This window comes from Scardinius erythrophthalmus (assembly GCF_964197995.2).
Source record: "Scardinius erythrophthalmus genome assembly, chromosome: 25".
In the NCBI taxonomy this organism is placed as follows: domain Eukaryota; kingdom Metazoa; phylum Chordata; class Actinopteri; order Cypriniformes; family Leuciscidae; genus Scardinius; species Scardinius erythrophthalmus.
Window position 1 is genome coordinate 8912785 of NC_138245.1, and position 21557 is coordinate 8934341.

At 36.6% G+C, this 21557-nt stretch overlaps 1 protein-coding gene and 1 long non-coding RNA gene across 10 annotated transcripts in view; one reads left to right on the forward strand and one right to left on the reverse strand.

The window, feature by feature from the left end:
- The window catches only part of adgrl2a (adhesion G protein-coupled receptor L2a), a 136675-nt gene that overhangs the window by 53887 nt on the left and 61231 nt on the right, over positions 1-21557 (forward strand). The window lies entirely within an intron of this gene.
- Positions 743-2735, reverse strand: LOC308685266. The gene is made up of 3 exons (XR_014029442.1): positions 2652-2735; positions 2299-2464; positions 743-873 (listed from the first exon to the last, which is right to left on the reverse strand). It is a non-coding gene; the product is annotated as an uncharacterized lncRNA (long non-coding RNA).

The window sequence follows — 21557 nt, forward strand, 5'->3', positions numbered from 1 at the left end:
ATTTTTCGTTGTGAATTTACAATAAATAATTGGATAAATTTTGCATGACTTTCACAGTAAGGATTACAGCAATATACTGTGAAATATACTCACAGCAATTTACTGTAATTTTATATCTGTGATATTACAATGCATTGTTGTAAAAGCACAACTGTATACTGTAACTTCACAGCTTCAATGACAAAGCAATTACTGTGATATTACAGTACATTACTGGGGAATTACAATCTTTTGCTGTACATTGTTACAAGGCCCTGTACTTTTACAGTGTGTACTTTGAAAGTAATGTACAAGTTGACAATAATATACTGTGAATTTACAATCATTGTACAATTAACCCCCTCCCCCCAACAAACAACTCTGAGGTAAAGTCAATGTTAGCCCAATGGCATATTTATTAACAAATACATATTTTTCAATGTACAGCAGATGCCAAGAACTTCAAGAGTTCAAGAAATTCAACTTTCTAGTCATAAAAGTCAGAAAATGCAGAGAAATTGTGCAAACTTGCAACTCAACTAGCTGTGTCACAATAACAGTAATGGACAGGATGGGAATGAGGCCTTCATGGCAAGATAAGAGAGCGATGAAGGAATGTCGTAAAGGGGTCAGGTGCTCCTCTCAGTCTCAAACATTATAATGAGTCCACACGCAACAGCATTGTGTAAAAATCTTGTAGTGCAAAGTTGTCTTGAAAAATTACAAAAAGAACAAGGCTACTCAAAACTGAGCCTGACAACTACCGCTGCAAAAAAAAACTATGATGCCCACTCAAAGTCAATAAGTTTCCTCAAAAGGGTGCTCACATGAGGGTTCATTGTTGTCCGCTTCTTGGTCTTTGAGCCTCTTTCAGGATTGATGCCCAGGAAGCACCTGTTAATAAGCAAAGATAGTTTCAGTTTTAAATAGACTTACAGTATGTATTGCAGACAGCATTTATCAAGGTGTGCTTTTTGCTGTGCTTTTCCCCCACATCAAACCCTAATAGATTTATAATCCAAACTTGTTAGATCTTACTCTCACCATAATTTTTTTTTAGCCATTTTTAGCCAAGGTGCCTCAGGTTAGGTTTGCCTGAGGCAAATAGGGTTGATTTTCTACTATGAGAGGCCATATCAACGTGTGCCGCCACTGAAATGCATCTTCACACAATTGGCCAGTTGGTAAATTAAAACCAAACCCTGTTGAAAGTATGACAAACATATCCTTTTCAATAAAGGGCCTGAGAGCATTTTGTTCTGCTTTGAAAGAAAATTTCATCTACTTCATTCAATACATTCGCATTTCGCAATAGACGTTTCAAAATCATCATCACATAGCCTGCCCCAAAACAAAATAAATAGCTGTGATTGGACCAGCAGGTATTTGTCAGCATAACATGTGTAGAAACCCAGACTGATCTGCAGAGCGAAATTGAATGAGTTCGCGAGATCAGGGTGGTCTCACCAGGCTAGCCTCAGGCCCCGTCCACACTACTGCGTTTTAGTTTAGAAACGGAGAATTAAAACGAATACGATTTCCGTCCACACCAGCGTTTTAGCTGCATATTAGAATTGATCTCCGTCCACATTAAAACGACTGAAAACGCGTATCACGTGACCATTCACCAACACTGGGCATGCGCGTGCCGGTGTAAACCTAGAGACTTTCAAACATAGACTGTAAAAAAATGCTTTCAAACATCAAAATATCATTTATTAATATGTATTTGTGTCAAAATGACATATAAACATGTTTTCCTATTCTATTTTTCTTGGAAACGCTTCCAACACGCTTGCATGTCGCATGAAAAATAGGCGTCGGTTCTATATAGCATGTAGTGCTATGCGTTTACTGCGCGAGCCGCACCTGAGACGCTTCCAAGAGGCAGTTTCTTCTTCTTCTTACTGTAAGAAACTGTTCCAGCGGGTGGAGTTTACTGGTACTGAATATTACCTGTGTATACTCCATGACTGATGACACCCAATCATAGAGCCGAGCGCGAGCCTCTGCGTCATCGTTTCTAAAGTCCTCTGTTTTGACCTGTCCACCCTAAAACGCCCTCCGGAGATTCAAAACGAAAAACGGGTCGGCAGCGTTTCTAAAATTCTCCGTTTTGGGTCTCCGTTTTTGCCGTTTTAGTGTAGACGGGAGGTGCAAACGTAGCAAAAGGTCTCCGTTTTTAAACAAAAACACGGTAGTGTGGACGGGGCCTCAGGTACCTCGTTTGTCAGCATTTTAGACCTCAAGACAATCATTGAGTTGGAAGCCTGTACTATAATGTGAATTACAAGATTAAATGTGATCTTTATAAAATACCTTTGAATGAACTCCAGCGTTGACGATCCAGCGGCAGGATACTCAAGGTTGAAGACGTAATAGCTGCTGAAGAAAGCAGCTACTCCGTGTAAAAAGAAAGGGTGTGGGCCCATCACGACATGTCCCTCGATGGATATAAGCCATCCAGAGGGCTTCATCATGTCACCTGAAATGAACAGATACAGCATTATGTGTTATGAGCACTTTGCGATCTGCTTAAGATACAAATGGCTATACAAATGTAATTATTATTATAATTATAATTATTATTACTTATTGTGGTCTTGTAGATTTCTAGAATGAAAACAAAATAATGAGTTAGAAATGTCGATACTAGATCAAAGTAACATTACCTTGAATGATCAAGCAGGGGCTGCTGGGGAGTTCTGCAGTATTGACCAGTGGCACATGGCTGTAACATAGTTAACACACAATAGCATGGATTTAGGATAAAGGATAAATATTGTTCATTGGTCAGAGGTAGTAAATCATGCAAGGTAAATGTTGATAATGTAATCACTCATTTTGCATTTTAAATATTTGAATAAAAAATCTTACATCAACTTCAAGCATCAAACTCTCTCTGATGACCTGGAAAGAAAAGAAAAAGGAGAAATTACACAAATGCAAACAAAAATAAGAATTTCAGTTTGAATGCAGATTATGATCATTGATCATTGTAATTTAATTTTAGCCGTATGTCAAAAATGATAGTGGTATATATATAGTGTTTTTTTTTCTGTAGCACTTTGAGATTGCTCACTCAATGTAACGTGCATTTACAACTTTTACAATTATTATTCATTCATATCAGGACAAGTGGGAAACCCTAATGTTAAAACCCTCCCGTTGTCGAACACGACATGAGACTAAAGGGGGTCACACACCGGATGCGCAGCTCGGCGCCGCGCCGCGCCACGTCTTTTAAATTCGAACACATTATTCTCTATGAGAGTACACACCGGCGGCGCCTTTCGGCGTCTGTCCGCGACGCCCAGCAACGGCTCAGGACCGTGTTCAAAATCCTGCCGCGCCACAGAGCGCCATTTACATGGTTTTATATTAAATTTACATTTATAGAGATGTAGCCTATATCTTCCTCTTACATTCTCATAGAGAATAATGTGTTCGAATTTAAAAGACGTGGCGCTGCGCATCCGGTGTGCGACCCACTTAACAGTTAGCTCAATAATGTTGTAACTAGGATATCCGCTGAAAAAATATTTTTTCATGGACCGTTTGAATCACTAAGTTATTAAAGTTAAACAGCTAACGGTTAGCCCTGCTAATCTATGATAACCTTGACTAATTACAGAAATGTGCACACATAAATAGTAATGTTTGTCCCATCATTGGTTTTTATAAACTTTACAAACACCAGATTTGTCTAAACGGTGATAGTGACATGAAAAATTATAGCGAAACTCTCTTCATTAGCTACTAACATTACTACTATTAGCAAATGCTGTGAGAGAACTTTCAACAATTCCGGGCACCTGCTAACAAAATGTGAACTGTGTCATGCGATAAACGTTTATTTGAAAGTAAATATTATCATCATATTAAAATAACATGGGTGTAAGTGCTGCAAACATGTATGCTACTCACCTTCTCCATTCAGCCCGGAAATTCAGAAGAGGGACACGACCGCGCCTTTTCAGTTCAAATTCAAAACAGTTCGGTTATGTCATGTGACTTCCCAGGGCATAATTTCAATACAATATTTCACTGTAATAATACTGTTTAATGCTGTGAAATCCTTTTTTTTTTTTCACTGTGTTGCTGTGATATTACAGACCTTGTTGTGATATAACAGCAGGTTTTAGATTGCAATATTTTACTGTAAAATAAGAGTTAAATGCTGTAAAATCCAAGGATACTGTAGTTTTTACAGGTATTCATTGGGATATTACAGGGAAACTTAATTACAACAAGTTACTGTAAAATAATACTGTTAATTATTGTGAATTGCTGGTAATTTTTAACAGTGTAGCCTAACCAGCTCGGCCAGTCTTGTAGACCAGTTTAGGCTGGTATAAATACAGTGCTGGGTTGCAACTGATTACATGTATACTGAATCAGTTTCCAAAAATTAAGTACTTGTAATTTGATTATATTACATGTTAAAATACTTGCAATCAGACTTACGTTTTTATTGATTACAAGATTACATGTTAGTCTCATAATAGGGATTCCCAATATATATATATATATATATATATATATATATCTATATATATATATATATATACTGTATATATATATATCTATATATATATATATATATATATATATATTTTTTTTTTTTTTTTTTTTTTTGTCAGCTGAACCTCTTTGACCTAATACTTACTTGAACTACCCCCTGAGATTTAAGTCAATAAGATAGGTCAATAATACAACTAAGCCAATAATAATAATTAAATTAAGTTCACTGTAATCTGATGTACTGTATAATGGTCACTTGACATGCAGGTGAACATATATTTTTAATCTTTTGTAAGTATTTATTTTATATTTTAGTTTAGTTTTTAGTAGTTTTTTTTATTTTTTATTTTTTTTATTTTTTAGATTTACTTTTGGTGATTTTTGCCTTTATTGTGAAAGGATAGGATAGAGTGGACAGGAAGCGAGATCAGGAAAGGTCCACGAGCTGGAATTCGAACTCGGGTCGCCCGAAGTACAACAGCTCTATATGTCAGTGCGCTGCCCATGAGGCTATTGGTGCCGACAACGTAATGTAATATTTAATGCACTTCATGTTGTTGATAAAGAATAAAATATATTTTCTTTTTCTTTGAATGTTATATCAATATGGTACAAGACTATCCTATTCAAATCATTGTGATAATTGAGTTAGGTCAAAAGTAATCTAAAAGTAATCTAAAAGTAGTCAAATTACATTACTTTAAATGTGTAATATAATGGATTACAATACTAACTAAAATTGTTGTCATGTATTTTGGAATCAGCAACCAACTCATTCTACCCAGTGCAAGATTCGTCACAGATTTGTTTCTTTCTGAAGGGTCTGATTAAATTATGTGGATCCTGCTGTGAAAAAGCGCCATTCTCTTTAGAGACGGACAAGTGTGGACAAGCCTTTCACATGCCTCAAAATCCCATCTGTGCAGTTACACTTTGCAAGGAAACATTTAAACTAGCGAAACTGATTATCTTTGAGCGGCTAAAGCCAATTCCCCTCAGCCTCAGCCCTGTGGCTTTTTGTGCATATCGACGTTCCGTCAATATCAATATATCTGAATGCGCCCGTATTAAGCTTCTTTATTAAGATCTTGGATCCAGATCTCGGATTCCTTTGTTTTCGTTTTTATACCTCAGACTACACAGCTCTCTTTGTGTCTTTCTTCTTCTTGTCTCCTGCTTTTTGTTTTTCCTCTTACCCAGGGGTTTTCTATCAGACTGAGGGATCAGACTTCCCATAATGCCAAGCGGCCGGGGGGTCAATATGCCCGCATTCGTCTTCACCGTCTTTCATCAGCCCTCCTCCTGATCTGTATGATAAGAAAGGAGAATAGTGGGTCGGGGGCAGACTGCTCAGCAAGGTGTGTCTGTTGTCCGACGGCCCCCTGCAGCCGAGCTCTTTAAATCCTCATTAGGATTTAACCGGGAGGAGACGCTGGTTTTAATGGATTAAGCCTCATCACAGCTGCCTCCTGATTGGTGTTTGTCATGCAAAAATCAAACAGGGCCAGTCACATGTTACTTTGTTTCCTGTTCTTCCCGCAAGGTCTGGATGATACAAAACATTGTGTTACTGGTCTCTGTTAGTGTTAGTGAGCTTGCAGCATGGTTTTGGGATAGTAGACTTGTGGGTGTGGGTGATGAATCTGCTGAGAAAGTGACTGAAACTCCTTCATGTTGTCAATTCATTTGCATTGTTTTGCATTTAGCCCTAATCAGCTGCATAAAGCAGATTAACATAAGGAAGGCCATTTTTAAACAGACTGAAATTATTCGTGTGGCATTCAGTTGGGGAACACCTAACTAAAATAGGCAGCAGTACAAACTTGTACAAACAAAGTCATGTGATAGTGATAGCTGTTTTCCTATATTAGTTCAGGCCTTTTTTATTAAAGCTGTTAAAACACTGTGGTAATGTTTCCTATCCTACGTCATTTTAAGCCTAGACTAAAACGTTCCACAAATGTTGCAGTTTGGTCTGCTTTTGTTTTTGTGGTAAAAATACTACACATGCCAGAAAAACGACAAGGTAGTTTTGACAGTTTCCTTTGGAAGCTTGTTTTAGCCACAGAATAAAAAAATAATAAAGGTAATTGCAACTTTTTATCTCACAATTCTGACTTTTTTTTCTCACAATTACGAGTTCACATCTGGCAATTCAGACTCTTTTTTTTTTCAGAATTGCGATATAAAGTGATATAAAGTCGCAGTTGTGAGTTATAAAGTCAGAATTGTGAGATATAAACTCGCAATAGCGAGAAAAAAAAAGTCTCACAATTCTGACTTTATAACTCACAACTGCAACTTTATATCTCGCAATTCTGACTTTATAACTTGTAATTGTAAGTTTATATGCATGAGATGTAAACTGAGATAAAAAGTCACAATTATCTTTTAAAATGTTTTATTCTGTGGCGGAAACAAGCTTCCATAGTTAACAGAAGGTCTTACTGAAGTATAAGTTTCGCAAAGTTGCAGTTTGGTACTGATCATTTTAGTAGTCCAAACATATCATCCTAATTGGTTTGTGCAAGATACACTTGCATAAATAAAAATTGTCAACACATGTCATTTCATTTATGCAGAAGACCTTACATTTTTAGACAACCGAAACTGCAGTATTTTTTTTTTTTCTCAGATAAATTAAAATTGTTCTTCATGTAACATTTAATTTATCCAGTTTTATTCAAGTCAAAATTGTTTGATAACAATTTATCAGCAAATCAACAACAATTGCTGGTTTTTAAGTGAATATATATTCCGTCAATATATGCTGGTAGATAATAAGCAGGTTCAGTGTAGTGAGTTACCTTTTGTTATTTGTGACTAACTACTTATTTAGGAGAAGCTTGACTGTAAATTGAAGTACTTCAAATTATTTGCAGCTTGGCAAGCTGCAGTTTCAAAAGTTGCTTCCTCAACACTGATGGCATTAGAGGGAAATGCCTGCTCTTTCATGGACAGTTTCAGCTGAGAAGACAGCTATGCATTGCTTAAATTGACAGTGATGAAGACCATCTCTTATTACACGTTCCTGAGTGTTTGCAGGTTTTCAGTGGATGTAGCCCACATGAGTCTCTGTGTGTTGTGTCTCTGGCTCTGGCTCTCTCTTATCTTGTTTGGTGTCAAGCTGGTTGGTGAAATGATGGGTACAGCAGCAGGAGGTCACAGCAGACCCACTGAAATCAGACCTTACACCTTATCTTCTTGTTAAAGCGCATATCAAATCTAAACAGAATTGTGCTGTGAAATATATTTACGATTCGGCTCTCTGGCGCTCCTAGGACTGTTTCTCTGTAATGTGGTTGTTTAGGAGATCTTGAGGGGGTGATATCGTGACGAGATGCAGGCCCCTATTATAACCATCTTTGTTTCACTTCTCTTGCTTTTGTTTCGAGTCTGAAAGATTCGATCAGACTGATGGATGAAGGAGAGAGATGGGGTTATGGATTCGCCTCTGAGAAGTTCTAGTCTCGGATCTTTGAAAACAAAGATGAAAAGATGCATCACTGTTACTCATCTCCTTTCTTCTGTTTTACTCCTGAATCTCTGATCATCATCGCTGATCTAAATTCAAGATGGCGGTAGAGTGGTGACGCTGTTCACACAGACTATGTCTCTCCCACGTTGACTTTAGATAACAGGTTTCTCTTTCACTTACTGGAACTGAAGTCGTTTTAACAATGACATGGATAATTCACCCCAAAAAGAAAATTCTGTTGCTATTAACCCACCTTCATGTTATTCAAAACTTATATGACAAAGAGTGCAACAGTGCCTGGCTCCTTTCGGGATTATTTTTTCCATACATAAAAAAAAAAAAAAAAAACTGGTTACACTTTATTTTAAGTTATCAGTATTACAGTGTAATTATACATTTAAGGGTAACACTTTATTTTGATAGTCCACTTTAGACATTCTACTAACTATAAGTAACTTTGCAACTACACGTCAACTAACTGTCATTAGAGTATTAGTAGACTGTATGCTTAATATCTGCTAAGACTTTATTTTGATGGTCCCCCAACTGACATTCTACTGACTATAAGTAACTTGGCAACTACAAGTCAACTTATTCTACTAACACGAACCCTAACACCTAACCATAACCTAACAGTCTACTACAGTCTACTAATACTCTAATGAGAGTTAGTTGACATGTAGTTGCAAAGTTACTTATAGTTTGTAGAATGTCTAAAGTGGACTATCCAAATAAAGTGGAACCCATTTAAGTACTGAGTAATAATAATTAACTACATGTACTTACTATAGGGTTAGGATTAGGATGAGGGTTTGGTTTAGGGTTAATTACATGTAATTATGCATAATTTATAGTTATCACTACAGTAATTACATGTAACATATGTAACAATGACACTGTAAAATAAAGTGTTACCAAAAATTCTTCATTAAAGAGTTATAACCCATGCACCAAGCCAATCAACTACAAGGTGAACACTACAAACTTTGATTTGAAGCAGAAATGCTTTTGGTACAAGACTGTGTTGGCTGCTTAATGGCTTTAGTGAGGGAAATAACTACAATCCCTTGAAGCATTGTGAACATCATTTTAATTGAATTAAAAATAATGGGGAAATAAAAGTATTATTATTAGGCCAATATATTATGTAGACACAAACATTTATGTTAGATGCGATTAATTGCGATTAATCGTTTTGACAGCACTAATTGATACTTTGCAGTCACGTGATATCTGGCGGGCAACAAACGCGGTTAGTGCACCCAATCGCACAACAACTATCTGGCATGTCGTGTACACCTCAAAACACCAACTTTTGTATATTAAAACTGGCAACGTCCTGGCAAGATCCTTGATTAGTTTACTGGTTTTCGTTGCTAGAGAATGACGTTCTTGCCCGCCAGCCAGTACAACTGACGTCACGTGCAAAGTATCAATATACAGTATATATACATACAAATAATATATTTTATTAATGATGTGACTGTGAGTAAAAGAAAAAAAAAGGTGAACTATTAATATAACAAAAAATATAGCATGAAAGTTGGCTTTTGAATAGCTTCATTCTCAAAGTGAGTATTAAAAGACTAGCTAAGCAATCCTCAGTTTCTTGCCATATAAATTAGGACAGTTCCCATTTGTGTGGCCGTCACAGCAGATGTTGCAGTCGTTCTTCAGCAGAGAGTGTATCAGTGATGTCATCTCAAAGATCGATGGCTGAAAATGTGCAGCAGATTCTGTTACTCACAGGGAGGTTTGTTCTTGCTAGTCCTACTAAATGAACTGTATCCTGTTGTAGTTTAAAAAATGCTTTGAGGTAGACACCCAGACAAAGAAACATTCCCAAGAACAAGATTAATCTAAAGGTCGGAAAGCTGGTGTTGTTAAGTTTTACTTTGTGTCTTGGAATTGAGCCTTTTACAAAAGGTTGATGCTGAGACATTCTGTAAAATGAGTACCTTTTGTGTTTCTCATTAACATATGTGTAAATAATACAATAATAATACATTTAAAAATAAATGGCAGACTAACCATTTAGGTTTTAAGCAAGGTTATTTTATATAGAATTTCATACACAATGGTAATTCACTTTACATAAATGTGTCGTGCACATATTATCAACCCTGTTACCATCATAACTGTTAAATTAAACAAATAAAAAATAGGCATAATCATTATAAAAATCATTTAAAAAAAAATCGACAAGAATAAATACATTTATCCCCTTTTCACTTTATCATATATTTTGACATTTTGATATTTAAACCTAACATGTCAACCCTATTGAATAGTATTGGTATGGTTCTCTGTGTTAAAACATATATTGAAGGAAGTGAAATGACCTTAAACGCAGACTAGTAAATTAACTGTAAAACTGTCAACCCTTACTTTTTAATGTAGATTATTACCCATCTTAATATTAATTAATTGAGATTGTTTATTAACACAAACACATTTCTTAAAGGAATTTTTAAAATGAGGTTTCAAAATGGAAAAGGAACGTCCTTTTTATTATCTTTGTGCAATAATATGCATTTTTGGTTTTATGCATTGATGAGAATGTAATGTATTTTTTCCCAAGCACTTGAATGACTGAGCAAAATGTTTATCTTTCAGATGAAAAAATAAATAAAATAAAGCTCAAAATTGCTGCTTAAATCCCATTGCAGTATTTGAAACAATGTTTTAAAAGAAACACCTTGAATCTGGTTTTTGTCTGCGTGATTTATATAATCTTTCCTAAAATAATAATTATTGAATATGACATTTTAATGTGGAAAAACTCCCAAGTTTACACAGCATTCCATGCTAGTGTATATATATATATACTGGGTATATATATATATATATATATATATATATATATATATATATATATATATATATATATATATATATATATATATATATATATATATATAAAATACGTTGGAAATAGCTCATGTTCAGTCTTTTGTTCAGTCAGTTTTCCTTTTGCTGTAGCATCTCAAGCATTCCGGGCCATCTGCGCCTCGTCTCTGCAGTCTGCAGAGTGACTGACTACATTCTGATATTTTTCAGACAGCGTCAGACACATTTTCAAACACACTCATCCTTTCAGCTGGACTACAGCGGGGGCTGTTATGTGCTGAAGAGTCTGGGTGCATGTGATTTTACTGAAAAGTGGTCCAAAAGTTAAGAACCTCACATTCATACATTTAAAGTAATGTTGACCAAAGCCAATTCCCTTGAACTTTGTAAAACAGAGGCTCAAGTGCTTTCTTGTACCATTCAGACTGCAAACATGAGGTCTTGAGTGTGACGGAGAGACTATTTATCAACCCAGAGGATTTTTTTTTTTTTTTTTAATTTTATAGCTCAGTTGAGTTCTTATGTTTTATTAAAGCATTAACTTTGTCTCCAATGTCAGTGAATTCCCATGACTTTTCTAGTTGTCTTTAATAGTAATAATGGTAACACTTTAGTTTAGGGTCCAATTCTCACTATTAACCATTTGCTTATTAGCATGCATATTACTAGGATATTGGTTATTTATTAGTACTTATAGAGCACATATTAATGCCTTATTCTGGATGACCTTATTCCACATCCCTTAATCCCAATACCTAAACTTAAAATTAGAATTAATAGTTAGTTAACTACGTTAGGCTACTAACTATTCATAAGCAGTAATTAGGAATTTGAGGCAAAAGTTGTAGTTAATAGAAAGTTAATAGTGAGAATTCTACCCTGATATAAATTGTTATAATAATAATAATAATAATAATAATAATAATATATATTTTAAATCCCCCTGTAGTCAATAATTATATCCCTTAATACTCACCTTTGTTCACCAAAATTACATATTTAAACTTTTTTTTTTTTTTTTTTTTTGCCTTTACAAAAATAATTCATGCCTCAAAATAGCTTGAATGTAACTCTCCACCCTTGCCTCATTTAGTATATGCGGTTCTATGAATATGCAAATTAGCCACGCCTCCGCTCACTCACACCAGCTCAGAGATCAGCTCGTTGACGATCACACGTTGACGTGATTGGTTACAAGGTAGTTTGTGACGTCAGAAACACCAGGGGATTTCAAACCGTGTTTTTGAGACAATAGAGAAAATACTCACCAATGGTGTTGACTTATGAATTTGCACATGGTTTGTCTTAAAGCATATTAAAAACACCACATAGACATATAAAAAAACATTTAAAACTTGACAAAACTTTAGTAATTTTTACATTTTCTTATAAAATGTATAAAGCACGGAAAATAATCCTCTCTGAAGTGACAGCAACTTGATGGGTTTCCTGCAGTAATAAGTAATGGTATCAGGAGAGATGAACAAATATTATATATCATAAGCCATGAACACAGATTGTGACAAACACACAGTGGGCCAAATAACCTGGCTGCATGTTGAATGTAGCATTTAAGGTCAGAAATCCATACAGCAATACATTATATAGGTCAGAACAGCAATCCAGCACATATTTTGTCTATTTCTTCTCGCATTCATTTATTAGCATATTTTAGCCTTGAAAGTCTTTTGGAGGCATTTTATTTTGTACCGGAGGTGGTGTCGTCTGTTTCTAAAACACATTATGTGAACCTCAAGGTCAAGAGTATTAAAACTACATGCAAAGAGCTTCAAGCCTTAACTGGAGTTTACTTTTTTATTTACTAAGAATTGACATTTCTGAGAGAAAGAGGCTTTACATAATAAAACACATCACTTAAAATAAAACACATTTTATTGAAGAATAATATACACTGCAAAAGCCTCTATTGTTTTTAGGGTGTTGTGGGTTGATGCCAGGGAGTCACAATGTGGTTGCTAAAGTCTTCGGGGTGTTTTTTTTACACGTCTTTGCCGTTCCCAGCGTGTTCTGGGTGGTTGAAAATGTGGTTGAAAAAGAGCCTAACCCGACTCTTTATTTTGGACCCTTCTTTTATGTTAGCCTATTGGATATTCCATGCAAAGATTCGTTCTAATCCCCCGTCCCCCAACCCACCCCACCCCACGTGTATGGGTTTCCAAACTTTACTACATTCTATTTCATAAGCCATCTGTAAGCCACCATGGATGTGGTAACTCAGTTTTCCATTTGATTTTCAGTTTTACTAGGCAGGGTGAAGACTTAGTCTAGTCTTTAATACAGTATAGTGTGAATTGCAATCGTGTTTGATTGGATGGAAAAGGTTTATTAGGATATGAGATTGTCATGGACCATTAACTGAGTGTTACCCAAAAATAGAATATTCCAACATGTCTCTGTAAATGTCAGCAAACTCTTTGCCCTGAGTCTTTCTCTTCTGGTGTAGTTAAATGAGAATTCGAACAAGGCATATAAGCACTAATTTCTGTCAGTATGAGCAATTTAAGAGAAGCAGATAGATTCAAGGGTGGAATTATCTCACCGTATATCTTGCTAATGAATACCCATAGCTTGTGAACTTAAAACCATACAGCACAAGTGTCATATAGGCCTTTTTATTCTAGGTTGTCCTTGCATTTTTAGTGTCCCCTCGAGGGTTTTAAGATATGAAGCAGGGTGTGGAAGCCAGACGCTGGCGGTGCAGTTGATGCTTCGTCAATAGACGACTATAAAGGAAGAATTCATGACCTTGATATGGCCCATTGTGCTTAATTAAGTGTAAAGGTTGATTTACATGTGTGAGTCAGTGTGGAGGTTGTTGGTCTCGCTTGTGCCACTTAACAGCACCAAAAAACAAGCAGAAATATGGATGGCTTCTTATCTAATAGCTGGACTTAGTCATTAAAATGTGATAATAACTATCTTTTTTATTTATTTTTTATTGTAAAACCACTTAGTTTCAAGCATATTTGATGCCTGTTTTAAGATATGTATATTATTTATATTGCAAAGGTCTTTGGAATAAGTAAAAACATGCAAAAGCAAATGTGTTCAGTTACTATAAAAAATAAATAAATAAAAAAGAACGATTATCCTCAGTCATCCAGTGAAAGTGACAGAGAGAAAGTGTATAGTTATTGACTGGCCATGTGATCTGAACATATTGGTCTCCATTAGGTGACCCACTCCATATAAAATAAAATGGCTACTAATATGAATCTCATGTAAGCACTATTCTTTTCTTTATATATAAAATTTCTTTATAGTTAAAATTTACTAAGTGCACTTAACTAATTTGCTTGGAAAATGTTTACATCTCCTAGAAATGTAGACCTGTTTGATTCATGTTGCTTTCATATGGTTTTCGGGGGAAAACACACACCATTTGTAAACAGTTTAAAATCAACTGACTAGTAATGTGAGTGGGATTATTTTTTTTTGTCATAAAAAACAAACAAAAAAAACATGCTCATTTAAATTAAATAAATAATAATTAATTAATATATAGGCCAAAAAATAGTGCCACACCATGCAATAATCTGTAAACCTGATTTAAAAAATGGTCTCGGCAGAGTTACGTAAAAAAAAGGGGGACGGGCTGGACCTCATGCAAATCATAACAAGCTTGAAGCCAGTTTTACAACGATGTCTCTTAACAATGCGAGAACCAGCAGGACGTGTTTTATACCCCAAACTAAATGACATAGTGTTTTTTTTTTTTTTTTTTACCAGCATGTACCTATATCAAAGAACCTCCTGATAGCCTGCCTGCTGTTGCCATGGAAGAGAAGGATGCAGATGAATTGGGGCAAATAGTGGTGTTGAATACCAATGAGCCTACGAGCTGGTAGCTCACAATCATGTTTAACGTTTTTTTGCTAAACTACTGACACTGCGTTTTTTTTTTTTTGTTGATGGACCCAATAAAGGGTCAGGACAGTGCTGTACGCAATCTCAATATCTGGATTAATACCAGGCTTCAGTTTCCACTGTAGGCATTTGCCTAGTTAATAAAGTAATAATGCTACGATTTGGCCGCAGAATACCGAAGATGTTTGCTCGGACCCACGCTGAGGGTTGAATCCTTATCGTAGCTTACCGAGCTTCAATAAAAACATTTTTTTTTGTTCCCCACACAAATCTCATTCAGCCTGAGAGCGTCTCCCCTGTTGAGGATATTTGCATTGCCCTGTTGTTCTCCCTCTGGTGAGACCTGACTTCTAAAGACAACATGCCCTTATAAAGGATATTGCGGGATTATGGAAACCGCTCTGTGGGAGGAAGAGTCGTCTCCTCATTGGCGTCTTTGCCTTCCATAGATTTCTCTAGTATTTGGCTAGCAGGGAGCAAGAAAGCAACAAAAAATTGCAGGTATCAAGCTGCGTCTCCAGTGGCTGCAAGCTGATTCGGGGTATAATGGGTCCCTTTCCTCCTTTAAAACTCCCCCAGTAAGCAACGTCGTCAACCGCAAGTGTGTAATAATAGTGGCCAGCTTTGAATCTGCGAGCTCATTTACAAACAGCTGTAGCCATTGACAGGACAAAGCACAGTTCAAACTACATTAACAGGGCTTGGCAAGCATGATGAGGTCCGGAATCTTTTCGGTTCTCGGTGGGACAGCATGCTGTGTCAAGCTTGAATAACCATATTAAAACTCTTTGCTGTCGGCCCCAGTGGCTGTTCCCGGAAGACTACGAAAGCAGTTTAGATCACACCTCAACCTTATTGCAAATACCAAAACCGCTGCATTCTATTATCATACACGAAAATCGCAGAGCATAAGGGACTCTTCCGTGGGCTGTTTTCTTGAGTCTGGTAATATTTCTTTATTAGGTGACATGGTGACATGACTCATCTGTTTGTCATCTGGCTCCTCTGCGGTCGGTACGATGGAGCTTACAGCAGACCGATGATGGTGATCTTTATCACTCGCGCTCTGTTCATTACCCCTTTGCTGTGACACTCATATCCTGGCAGATGGTCACTTTCCGATTGATTTGCCACGTTGGGGAGATTAAAATATTATGGCTCCGAAGAGACCGTCCGCTGTCCTCGTCAAATTAGCATTTTTGCCTGTGTGTTGCTCACAGAATGGGTCAATGTCACCCCAAAGGTGATGACGGAATTAGAGTAGGATCATGGGAATTGGGCAGCAGAGATGCAGGAACTCCTGATTTACTGTCACAGCGACGAAAGCTGATCCGGGTGTTTCCAGTAAGAACGCCTAGATAAAACTACTAGCTGTGCTTACGGTGGGTGTAGCTAGCATTTAAACACGTTCATACTTTTATAGATTTCTAAGTACTAAGTACCCACCATTTTTTTGTATAAAAAAAATAAAATAAAAATAAACAATCATTATATTTTAAACAGGTTTATTTTACTTGGAATAGAGAAACTTAAGACCAAGCCAAAGCCTCTGTAACCTGGTTGCATCGGTAGTGAACTGAACAAACAAACCATGGCCCGGTTTCCCAAAGCGTTCTTATCTCTAAGTAGTTCTTAACCTATTCCTTAACCTCTCTCTTAACCTTATGGCACGATTCCCGAAACGTTCGTTCGATAAGTATATCTTCTGTAAGTCGCACTTTCGTAAGGTTGGTCTGGACCACTCTTAGCTTTACCTTATCACTGTTGCAGGTCTATATGAATATAATTCTGAAGTTTTAATACACCCAGACAGTATTAAATTAGGCTAATTCAAGTGTTTTCATGCAAAGAATAAAATTGTCATTACACTGATTGTTGTTAGATTTTTAATTATATTATTATACAATATTATTCATTTAATTAAAACGCTCTTTTAAAGGCCAGTGAAAGCATAGGCTACTGTCAGTTAAGTCCTATCCGGGCGGTAATATTGTTTCTCATGGGCTCGTCCGGTATTTTAAACCTTTACAGGGGTAAGTCGGTGATTTTAGTGCCGTCCGAATCCATAATATCAGTGTTTTTCTCACCCAACCCGCGTAAAAATCCCTGGCCAAATTAGTACCTTCTGTTTTTTGACAAACAGGTCGTGTGGTAATTTAATTGCCGTCTGAATCCACATCTCTGAGTTTACAAGAGATTCAAAATTCACGGTTTAAATCCTTTTTGATCACTGCCGAGCACCGTACGCAAGATGTAAACTTTTATTACTGAAATGCTGGAAAGTATTTACAAGAACAATATTTCATAAAAGGTTATTGTGGCAGCAATATATGTTACAATTTTAAAATATGTAGGCTAGGCTATTATAGGCTATTATAGTTTGGATTATTTTTTATAATACCCAATAATCATAATAAATTGCAATTTCAACTATTTCTGAAGTGCTTCATTTATAAAGATCACCGCTTTCTCACATAAACAGCCCCTGCACGAGAGAATAATTGATTCTCGAGCCATCGATATCAAACAATTCAGCACCATCGCCACGGACAGCGCCGGGTAACGTCGCACGTAAGAAGGTATATCTTAAGCAGCTTCCTAAGGTATGGTTCGGGGAACACACTTAGGAACATAAACAACTTTGGTAAGATATATCTTTCGAGCTTTCTTAGTGCGCTAAGAGTGAGCGTTATCGGGAAACCGGGCCCATGTCATTTAAGCAGTACTAAAACTAGCATCTGTTTACCCGTGTTCACCTTTCGTCAAATCATTTAGCACTATCAGGTATACGTCATGTGTAAATAAATATTCATGAGCAAAGCTGGCAAGTTTTATATTGTGTCAGCCTCATTTTTCTGATCATCCCTGTACTTCCAGTGCGCAAACACTTTACTTAAAGCCTTTATGTATAATGCATTATAAACATTTTCATAATGTATGTTATATAATGCAATAAATCTTTTCATAAATAATTGTAACCAAATTTAAAATGTATTATACTATTTAGAGATTCCTGGTTACATCTGCAGTACAATTTGTTGTTTGTCATGTATTTTAATGCATACTACTTTTATAAAGGTTAATGTATTTTAACTGTGGTTACAGTTATTCATCATACAATGCATTATAAGTTACATTACAAAGCATAATTAATGTATTAAAAATACTTAAAAAAGGCTTCAAGTAAAGTGTTGCCACCAATGCTATAGCAGTGTTTCTATACTGGTTTTACCTCAGGATTCAGATTTCATATACATATACAGGATTCGACTCAATACACTACCAGCAATTTTGTACAAAACAACACAGAAATGTCCTCCATTTCGAAAGTTAATAAACCTTTTTATTTTGCTATCCTAACTGAGCACAATTATACGGTTAGTGATTTTATTATTTTTATTTTACTATTGCAGATTAACTGCAAATTACTAGTTGAGCAGCACTGGATATAGGAATTAAACTACTAACGGCATGTTTTTAATGCAGTGTAATAAGATGCATTATCGAAACCTCTTTGCCCCGACATTGTACGGAATTGTGTGTAATTAAAAACACATGTATCGGTTTTCCGCAACGAACCTCGATGGTACAAAGGCACCTTGTATGTATAAAAACATTTACACGGTAACAGAGCACGACAAGGTTAAATGGGAGGTGTATTTGAGCCCTGATTAAAAGGCTCTCCCACCAGTTGCACCAAGCAGATCTGTGGAGTCGTGTACAGCAGTGCAACTGATAAGGTAGGGCTCTGAAAGTACTCCATTGTGTGTCGACGTGGGGCCTGTTCGCTGGAGTTCAGAGTTGGCTACCTATCTACCTGAAAGGAATTGAAAAGCGACCCTTGTGGTGACTGACCAGAATGACTGATAAGCCTCAGGGGAAGATTATAGCGATTATGGCACTGCTGGAGAGGTTGCCATGGCGATGAAATCGAGCATTCTCTTTAATATATTATTTACTGCCTCCGTTCCTGACCCACGTCATTTAATCAGGAGAGCAGGAGACCCATTCACTTTTAAAAGCACCGGTTCATGCACAGGAAGTTCACGCACCTATGCCTGGGTTTCGCACAGCATAATAAAGGCGCTAAAAAAAAGGACCAGGCTGATCATAAACTATACATGAAAACCATCCCAACAGCCAATTTACGCATCGCCGCAGGAAAGGCACAAGAGGCAGTCCACAGGCTGTTTCTTTAAAGCCAAAACAAACAATACAAAACACTGGATGACTCAGAATTAGTCCATAAAGTCTATGCATACGAAAAAGCAAAAATGTTTTGACATGTCCAGACTTTTATTAGACAAGTCAAATACATGTTATGGCAGTTTTTAGGTGAAGCGCAAATGACAAATGAGGGTCAAATGACAAATGAGTTGATTGAAGTTTGAAGACATTTGAATATTACGTTTGAATGAGCAAACTCATAACATTGGGAGTAGAATGGCTGACCCATCCCTCAGTGGGCTTTGGTCATGTTACACAGGACTGAACATGTCAAATTCAAGTAGTTAGTGGACATCTCTAAAGCTTCTATAGAGGAAACGTTGGCTCCATGTCATTGAGGTGCAAATGTCTTTCAAATGGACTTTGTCCTTCCTGCTGTCTGACCACGAATGCTCATTGACCCTGACCGGCTAAAACCAGAGCGGAAATTATATAAACGTTCAACTTTGAGACAAAGGAGACAGTGGGTCCTTGGCTTTATTGAGATAATAAAGGAAATTAAGCAAGAAACGAGGATCTGACTCCCAAATCTCTCTATGCAGCATAATACGTAAAAACCATTTTTTTCTTGAAAGAATTATAATCCGTTTACAAACGCTATTGGGTGCTCTAATCTAAATTACTTTTCTTTCTCTTGAGCAAAATGCCAAATGTGGTTTCTTTAATGTTGTCACTATGTTTTTCACTTAATACAACGTCTCTATATTTTCTAAGATTAAAAACAGAGGATTGTTTTCAGTCATGAGCCTTAATATAATATTATCTTTAATAAAACTGGATTTTGGGATTTTCTGAAGAAAACGTGAAAGGTGCTTGTCCGTCCAAAAGCCATCGCTACAATTCTAGGATGTTTTGGGTGGTTGTCAAGGTGTTCAAATTGCGACAGAGGTGGTGTTCTTGTCGGTTGCTGGGGTGTTATAGGCAAATATCAAAGTATAATAACTTAGAAAAGTATAAAGAAGCCAGATTAAATATGTATGTATATATCTGTAGATTCACGGGGCTTAGATTACAGAATTCAGTTTCTTTGTCATTGTGTAATTTCTTCACCCTTTGAACAATTTTATATGAAAACAAAGGTTAATGTTTTCTGTAATATAATCATAATTTATCTTAAGTCATGGCTATATCAACCCTGAGTGTTCCTCTTAAGGCACCCACACACTACAAGATAATCGGGTACATTTTGGGACCAATTCTTCCCTCCCGATAATCCTAGGTAAAGTCCCGATTATCTTGATGATTCTACGGATCATCTTATATTATTTGTCTGTGGTGTGAGGTGTGTTAAGAGTGATTGAATCTGCTTGGAAGAATGTTGGGGCTGCACCAAATCAAACCAACATGCTGAATATTTCGATCAGAAATCCAGTTGTGTGAGGGGAACCCCGAGGGCAAACGTGCATGGACTCTGTAGATTGTCACATGGAACGAAACAATCCCCAATCAGAAAGCGAGCTGACGGAAGATGGATGCATAACACAAACTAATCCATACCTTTTTCCCCCTTAAAATGTACTGTAAAAAGCAGTCCAAACATTATTATTGCATTATTCTGGCCCGTCGTCCGCCATGTTTGTTTATTCTAAAGTCATATTTGACTACAAGAGATTTTGCTAGATTTCCCGCATTTACTGTCGGGAATCTGGCTGTTTGTGAATGGAATCTGTTAGTGTGTGTTGCGCTGTCTTGGTCACATCCTGGCACTTTAACTATTGGAAAATATCCACTATTGGAATAAATCTGTTAAATCTATGATTTATTTTTATTGTAATGTTTGTTGTTTGTGGTCTCTGACATTTTGAAGATTTGAAAAATATTTTAGCGTGGACCAGCCTTTAAGCAGATCACGAAGGACACATTTATCTACTAGAATTGAATAATCATTGACCTTTAGACTTTATCTGATGGTTTAATAGACTGGTTGTTGGGGGCGTTTGTCTTACACGTCAGGAGTAATATGTCCTATATTTGCCCCACACAAAAATCATTAACACTGTTCATTAGTTAATCAACTGCTTAAAATCTGCAGTAAGAAACTCCTTTACTGTCAGAAAATGTTTGTCAGACTGCAGCAGTGAGAGATGTACGAAACGCTTTTAAAGGCGTTCGGTGTTTGAATGTTAAAAATTATTTAAAATTTAAAATCTGTGGCTGCAAGGAATTTGCTATAATATATATTTCATTAACTTATATAATGTTAATGTTCCAGCCTGCTTGAACTACTTTAATCTGCTTTGTAACATTTTTACAGTATAAAATCCCTCTTCACAGAATGAAGTCTTTTCCCCTTAATTAGATTTGAAAGTCTGTCCCATTTTTACTTCCCTCTCTCTCTCTCTCTCTCTCTCTACTGTATAGATTTGACCGTGTCCTGAAATATCCGTCCATAACAGCGTGAGTCAGCAGTGACTCCAGGCCTAATCAATTGTCCTGCTTTTGGAAAGTTGTTTATGAAGCAGGCTCCAGCAGACTACATGATGCATGAACTGCGCTGGTGGGCGTTTCGGGGCTCTGGCAATGGGAATGCGTTTAATGTAATTCCCAGACACTCGAGAAGTACCGCGTGTTGTAAACTTGACATGCCAGGCCGCAGAAACACGTCGAAGTT